The 8,106-nt window shown below is 43.4% G+C and overlaps 1 pseudogene; it reads right to left on the reverse strand.

Moving 5' to 3' along the window:
* Positions 1-4,723: 4,723 nt before the first annotated feature.
* LOC122128408 lies at positions 4,724-6,540 on the reverse strand (annotated as a pseudogene).
* Positions 6,541-8,106: the final 1,566 nt, after the last annotated feature.

Consider the following 8,106-nt stretch of genomic DNA (forward strand, 5'->3'; position numbering starts at 1 on the left):
TCTCCCATCCATTGGAAACTAGCAAAATGTATTCTGAATCAACAATACAAACTTTCTAACGTTAGCAAAGATTTCTACTCTCCTGACATAAAGTTAGAATAATATTCATAAACAGAATATCTAGGGGAGCCTGAGAAACCATGATCCACATCACACAAAGATCCTATGCATTTCATGATCAAAAAGTGCTTTATCTTTGAGAAATATGTCAGGGATAAAATGGAAATATACAATGCAAAAAACACTTGACACTTTTTCACAATTGTGGAAAAGGAGCAACAGGTCTGCTCTCTGAACAGGCCTTACTTATGCACAAGACTTTTAAGGTGTCCTAAATTAATATTGATTTAAAGAATTCATAATAGTGGGGATTTCACTCCACTATATTTAAAAAATAAACAGAGATTGGACATCAAAGCTGTCAACTTTGTTATTCATCAGAGCAATTCTGATACTTAGAAAACTCAATTGAATTAGCTCCAGGATCAAAACATTAACTTTCCCCAATCAAAAAGGATACAATCAAAAACATACCTAGAGTGTTATAGAACAACTCTCAGCAAACAAGTCATTTTCATATAAGCAAAAAGTCACTTCTTTCCTCTCCCTTCTCACTGATCAAGGCCACACGATTTTCAAATGAATATCTACTGAGAGATCAGTTGTGCATTACACAAAGTACATAATTGGGTTAAAAATGAAAACAAAATTTTCAGTGAAGAATACTTATGTGCATGGCTTACACACTCCAGCTTCTTAATTTTATCCACCTCAAGAGCAAGGTAGATGCACAGTCACCTTGTGTAGATTACATTCTACTCCCCTGTAAAGCCAGTCAAGGTCATATTTAAGCATCTTCAGCAAAAACAGTGCCTGAAGTGTGCAGCCATTTACAGACCACTCAATATGAGGGCATTATTATAACCAGCCTCTTTTGCCCACAACCCGGCATTTTCAGATAAGACAAGATAATTGTTTTGTTTTGAGAAAACCGAAGCTTGAATCTCTTAAAAGACCTGCAATTTACTGCAAAGTGACCCAGAGGTAACAAAGGAAGCAGGAGGTTAATGGCTGCCTGCACCAAAAGTCTCTCAATCATTCTGCAGTAAATAATTATGGAAAGTGACATGACAAGTAGTCATGTGTGTACCACAGCTACAGCCAGTTGTACCACCTATATGCCTCCAACAGTTCCATAGGGTATTTGGGGGTTTTTTGTTTACTTTTCAGTTTGATTTTTGGTGCTATACAGACTGACATTTTGTTTGGTGCAGCATATGGACTGAAAGATCTGCTCACCAGATTTACCATTTCACTTGCTGAAATGATGAGAAGGGACAATAGAAACCTAAAGAGTGACATCTCTTCACAGAGACCGACTCTTTTGACTGTTTGAAAAAAAAAAAAGGCTTATCTCTGTAGCTAGTTTGAAATAAAACTCAATTTTTTGAAAAGGAGTCTTAGTTCCCTATTTCTAAGGAATGTAACTATTTTCATTAGCTGGGATGTTTGCCAAATTTTAAAAACAACTTCTAAAGCGTTTGTAGTAAGCAGCTAAAAACAAAACAAAAAAGTTAGTTGCTTCCCAGAGTTTGTATAATGCCATTATCTAACTGGAACAAAGACTATTTCCTTTAATAAGCTAGTATTAATGAATGAATCTCCATGCTCTGCAGATTTCTATTGTGCCTAGTCACAGGAATGAGGATCAGTGAAATGCTACAATTAATCTACATCCTTCTGCAATCTTCCTACAGTGGAAGAGAGGCGAATAAACACCCCTGCAGGAAAAATAAGCCTCAGAGATTGGTTTAAGACTTAAAAACCCACCACTAGGACATTCACACTTAATCTTACACAGGCAGGTCAAAATTTTAATATAAATTACTTTTGCCAACACCTAGCTTACGCATTCTTTGCTCCTTTTTTTGGAGGATTCTCAAATTGATATCTAAAGACTTACATATGATATATAACTGTTATATGGTCCAATGACTATGAAAATTTCTCTGGTAACCAAAGCTGATGCCATATATGGTAGTGTTCTTGGCATATACTCTATATGCCTCAGACCACTTCCACATTCTTTCTATTCAGCTAATTATAGCTGAGTAGCCACTGGTAAAGGATTGTGAAGACCCTGTCATTTCTACAGAATAGAAAGGCAAGGCTAGTTACTGCAATTCAGCCAAATAAAAAGAAAAGAAAAAAGATTAATAAACCACTCCCTTGAAAAGGAGAGGTACTGCACCTTTGCAAAATTGAACTGGCTCACTGCAGCTGAGCAACAGGATCACCACTGAAGCAAGAAAATAAGTTGGTCTATACAGGAATTGTACATGATTTGAAAATGCAAAAGTTACAGCGATCAACTAATAGCTGCAACCTTAATTTCCATTGCTGCCTCAGAGTTGAAACTTAAACAGTTTTTGCAAGCCTAATGCTAGCTTCTCATCTCCTTTACTAAAACTAGGAATTTGTTCTCCGCAGCAAAGAAACAAAACACTCAAAACACATAGGTAAATACAGCAGGACATTATTGAAAACAGCTGCCTTGTGGTACAAAATACAGTACAAGTATACAGATGTCATTAAAACATCAAAAATACTATTGCTCCCATACAATTTAGGAAACATTCTTGGCAACGGAGAAAAATTGAAAAGAAAAGCTTTAAAAAACGTTTAAAAATTCTACTATGAATGATGTGAGTAGAGAAATAGTCTGAAAAGGGCACCAATGTTTGTGGCTCTTCTATTTCTTTGAACCTAAGATCAACATTATTTTGAGTCATAGTCTAGTTTTCTTTTAAAAAGCCTAATTTTATATACACAAGTATCTCCCTCTCAGCCACAAATACATGAAAATGACCTTTTTGTATATTACTTATTTCCCAATAAATACAAAAAGATTGTATAGATTGAATACCAAAATAAGATAATAAAAAGGATACACAATAAATTAAAAAGGCAGCTCAAATAAAGGACAGGCATGCAGTTAAAAAAAATACTAAGATTGTGGAGATGGGGTTACTTGCCTCCTGGTTGAGAAGGTGTCACACAAAGAATACCTGAAAACTTTGGAAAGAACATTAGCTCCCATTCAATTCAAAGTTTCCTAGGCCTGTGACATTTCTAGAAATACCTTTTGATGGGGTGGGATTAACTTGATTAACAAAAATCATTTCTACTGAAAATCCATTTAAAATATAGAAGAGGCGATCCATGAAAACCCCAACTTTTATTCTTGAAAGACAGCTGGATAAACTGGCCAATGCCAGTATGTTTCAATTTCAAGATGGTATAAAAATGCTTCCAGGATATAGTCAGCATATTCACGTTCACATCAGTTCCATTCACAGATGGATTTCAGCTTCCACCGGGTGCACTGCTTGAATCATTCATCCATCATTTGCCAACTTTGATTGTGAGGTACTAATAAGATGGATCAAGTTCTTAAAAATTTGTTTTAAAGAAGAAATGATGCTGGAATTCTGAACCTGAGGATCTTTAGTATTTGAACAAATCCACAGATTAAACTGAAGGTGAATTAAGACTTCAGTTTTAGTTATTTCCAACTTCTCTGTGAGGATGCATATTCCATTAAAGCTCAGGCTTGTAGCCATACTGTTCCTTTTGCAGAAAATCATCAAGTTTTACAGTTAAAAATGCAGCCAACCAGTGGCTGTAACAGCCAAATTAGCCACAATTCACTGGCTCATATAGTAGAGCCATGGGATCTGGCTCTCATTCACACCAATGCCACTTCTTGGTAATGACCTCCACCTTTAGAGATCAAGGGAAGAACTTTAGTGAGCAGCAACCCATCCACTCAACGAGTTTGCCTTGTGCTTTATGCCTGACTTATTGTGCCTACCTCAGCAACCCCCAATGTAAAACTGCTTTTATTTTTTGAAAAAAAAAATTCCTTTTGCCCAACTTTTAAACTATTTTAGTAATGAATTCTCTAGTTCAAGCATTGGCTTTTGAATTTTCGCATCCAGGAAAACAATTCTGCAAAGAAAAAACATGGGGCCAGATTCCATGCAAAACCATTAAAAAACAATCCAATTTGTTTTGATTTGCTGATGGCTTCTTGAATTCTTTTTTGCCTTGTCCATGATTGTGTAAAGTTGCATTCCTTTTCATAAACCTGGACTCTCAGGACTGGGTAACTGGAAAGGTCTCTCTGTCTCAAGAATTTCTGTGCAGATCTCAATCCAAAAGGCTGATTACAATGAAGGTGAAGGATAGACACTGCAACGGCGGATAGGCCTGGAGAGATACTTTAGATTTACCCAGGTACAACACAAATTCAACTGTTATACACAGATGGATCTGGGTAAGTCAGATGTGTTTAGGGGCCCAGACTCGAAATCTATCCCCTTCAGGATTATCTAGAAGAGCTTAGGAACCTCGGGTGGGAAATAGAAGCTGAGACTCTTGCAGGTGAGGAGATGCTGTTGTCCTCTCTTTGCAGGTTGCTGTCAATTTCTGGAACTTTACTGCTTTACTCACTGTTCAAGACTGTTGTCTTACGGTTATTTCTCTTAACTATATTATTTTTTTTTATTTTTGTTGGTATTTTTTTCTCCCTTGGTGGCCTCCCGGGCTCCCTCTCCACTAGCTCACAGGGGAATGAGCAAGAATGGGAACTAGCCAGTGGGATAGGGGATGGGGGGCGCGGGTAACAGGGTGGGGGAGGCCAGGGGGGAGAGCTGCCATTTCAATCCTCATCCACCTCCTCCCCTTAGGACTCCTCACCCTCCCCCCCAGCACGACGCTCATAAAGCTTATCCCTCTGCTGCTCCTGGATTTCTTTCATCTCATCCGCATACCAGTAGAAGACGCCACCAAACTTGCTCCAGGCCTTGAAGGGCACGGTGATGGCATTGCGGTAGGACGGCTTCACCTCACTCACACGTAGAAAAACTCCGTACTTGTTGCAGCCCACATCGAAGAAGAAACGTTTGGAGTCCACAGTAATAGAGGTGCCCTCCAGGAGTTCCCCGCACAGCCCCCCCCCCCCCCCCCCCCCGGGGCTGCCGGCACCGCCTCTTGGGCCTCTGGCCAGCTTGTCTTCCTCGCCTCCCTAGTCGTCGATGAGCTTGGTGAGCATGTCGGAATTCGATGAGACCTTGCGCAGGCAGCACAATGGTTTGGCCGCTCTGGAGGCCACCAGGCCCGGAGCCTGCGCCAAAGCCGCCGCCGCCGCAGTTGAGGGTCTGGCGGATGCGCAGGAAGCGGCTGCAGCTGGTTCTCCTTGAGATCCAGGTAGTATTTGCAGTTCTTGCGCACCAGGAACTCGCTCTTTTTTTTAAATTTTATTTTATTTGAGAACATACTGTACAGAGGAGTTACAATTACATGGGCAGGATAATGCATACATTTCTTACCAAGCATTGCAGCCTCCTCCTATGTTTACCCTTCACCTCCCTTCCCAACCTCCCCTCTCCCCCCCACCCAATCCTTCCCCCCCACTACCCCCCCACACCGACATTGTAAAGCTCGTTTTTGACATGACATTTTGTACTTCTCATGGTTGCAACAGGTCCACCTGAATCCTTAAACGACTTGTTTGTCCCCATCTCCTCCACAACTTATACTGACATCAAACATAGTGAAAGCGGGGGTTACACTGTGGGGGAGGGACATACAAAGCAACAAAGAAATAATCTTATAAATGCGTTAGAAACACATGTATGAAAGAAAAAAAAACATTAAAATACATATTTAAGGGTTCGTTTTCCTAACATCACATTATCTGACCTTTTCCGCTTGACTCATAGATGTACTAGATATTGCAAATAAGGGAAACCATGGGACCTATGTTTCTTTGGGCCTGGCTTACTTCACTTAATATAATTTTTTCCAAGCCTTTCCATTTCCTAACAAATGGGGAAATGTCATTCTTTCTGATGGAGGCATAGAATTCCATTGTGTATATATACCACATTTTCTTGATCCATTCATCTACTGAGGGGCATCTGGGTTGGTTCCATATCTTAGCTATGGTAAATAATGCTGCAATAAACATAGTTGTGCTGGTAGCTTTAGTGTGGTCTTGTTTATAAATATTTGGGTAAATGCCCAAAAGTGGGATTGCTGGGTCATAGGGGAGTTCTATGTGAAGTCTTTTGAGGAACCTCCATACTGCTTTCCAAAGTGGTTGAACTGAGGAGTGCCTGGCCCGCCGCCCTCCTCTGTGCCCACTGCCAGCTGCTCGGGACTGCTGGGGCCCAGCTGCCCATAGTGTTCGATGAAGTCGCGCAGCCAGTCGCGGAACTTGGCCGCCACCAAAATGGACAGTGTGAGGCGGCTCTTGGAGCCGCCCGCGCCCACCTCGGCGATCTTCAGGAAGCGGCCCTTGGCGTTCTGCTTCACGTCCAGGTAGAAGCGCTTGTTCTGGATGTCCAGCCGCTTCGAGGCCAGCTCCTGCGTCTCCTGCTCGCCGCCACCACGGGGTGCGGGCTGGAAGCCTCCCTGCCAGCTGCCGCCGCCGCCAGTGCTGCCGCGCTCGCTGCCGCTGTCGCTGTCCACCATCTTCTCTGCTGCCGCCTCGCCGCCGCCCGCTGTGCTTGCGCCCCCACCCTCTGCCCTGCGGCTGGCGCTCCAGCCTTATCCGCCTGCTCCTCACGCGCTCCCGCCGCTCATCGCCAGCCGCCGCTGCCATCCCCATCCCCCAAGGAGAATTCTTGTGTGCTGGGCCAGTGGCTGTTGCTGAGCTGGGGTACTGTACCCAAGTGGGCTTCCAGGTGCTGGCCAATGGTGGCAAGGAGACTGTGGCCTGTCATCATAGGGCACCACCACCATTGCGTGGCCACATTCCAGGCTGCCTTTGCTGACGGTGATGACCGAAAGGCCGCCATACTTGCTGCCAGTGGTGAATAAGCCCATTTTATAGAGAGGAATTACTATTCTTAAGTGAGAAGACTGGCATTGGTTGAAGGTCACTCTGCTGGAATGTATGGATTTGTACTCTGCTCATGCGACTTTAAATTGAGTCTCAGACTTGAGCACCATCCACTGCAGGGCTGGTTGGAGCAACAGCTGGACGGGTTCCTCCCTCAGGATCTCTTACTCAGTGTGTGTCTGTAAAACCCACTCTTACCTTTCACCTTCTACCTTGGGTAGCCTACATCAGGGTCTTTGGTTGAGTGCCAGGCTGTGCCTGCTGCCTGATGCCTGCTTGCAGGTTGGCCTGCTCTGCAGCCAGCAAAAGCTGAAAGTGTTTCATGTACCATGCACACCAGAGACTCTAATGCATCTATGCCAACATCCTGAGGGCCACTGCCCAGCAGAGAGCACAGCTGAGCCTCAGAGACCTAGAAAACCTCTCTTGGAATGCTGGCTCTGTTCCCTCTTCCTTTTTGTCACACTGTCAAAAAACCTATGTGTGCTAGACCAAGAAGTGGGTGGCTAGGCCAGTCCCTAATGGGACTTTGTTGCTGTACCCTCATGCACTTCTACCTGCCACATCCTGGGCTCGCAACCCACTGGTATAAGTGCTAGATAATCAGGCCACCACTTCACACTTCAGGACAAAAGAAGCTCACCTGAGGTCTTGGTGCCAAGTCTACATGTCCAGGGCTTGTGTTACTAACCACATCCTCACTAGGGGATCAATAGTGTACTCTCTGGGGCTTCTTCCTCTCTGGGAATGACCAGGCCTTGCTTTATTCACAGGAGTGGCATCTTAGGCAGATCCAGGAGATGCGCAGCATGGATGTGTGCCTGACTTTCATGTAGAGACTTAGATGACTGAGCCAGCCATGCATGGACAGGGAAATGCTTCTGCATCCAAGTTGCCTTGATGAATTCTTACTTAGAAGATGACCTGGCTCTAAGCAGATCTCAAGGGGAAAACAAGAGTAGATGGGCTGGGCCACATCTGTAATTCTAGCACTTAGGTGGAAGATATAGGTAGAGAGCAGCTGGAGGCCAGACTTTAACTTCATAGTGAGATTGTCTCAAAAGAAAGCCAACGACTGAGGAGGTACATCAGTGGTTAAAGCAGTTTTCTACTGTGTGAAAGTGTCTGAGTTCAATTCCCAGCATTCTGAGGACAGCATAGACACAAGCTCTGTTTCCTGACCTCCTTTCAGAGGG

The sequence above is a fragment of the Dipodomys spectabilis genome, unplaced genomic scaffold, assembly GCF_019054845.1.
Source record: "Dipodomys spectabilis isolate Male_0828 unplaced genomic scaffold, ASM1905484v1 ptg000012l, whole genome shotgun sequence".
NCBI classification, from domain to species: Eukaryota; Metazoa; Chordata; class Mammalia; order Rodentia; family Heteromyidae; genus Dipodomys; species Dipodomys spectabilis.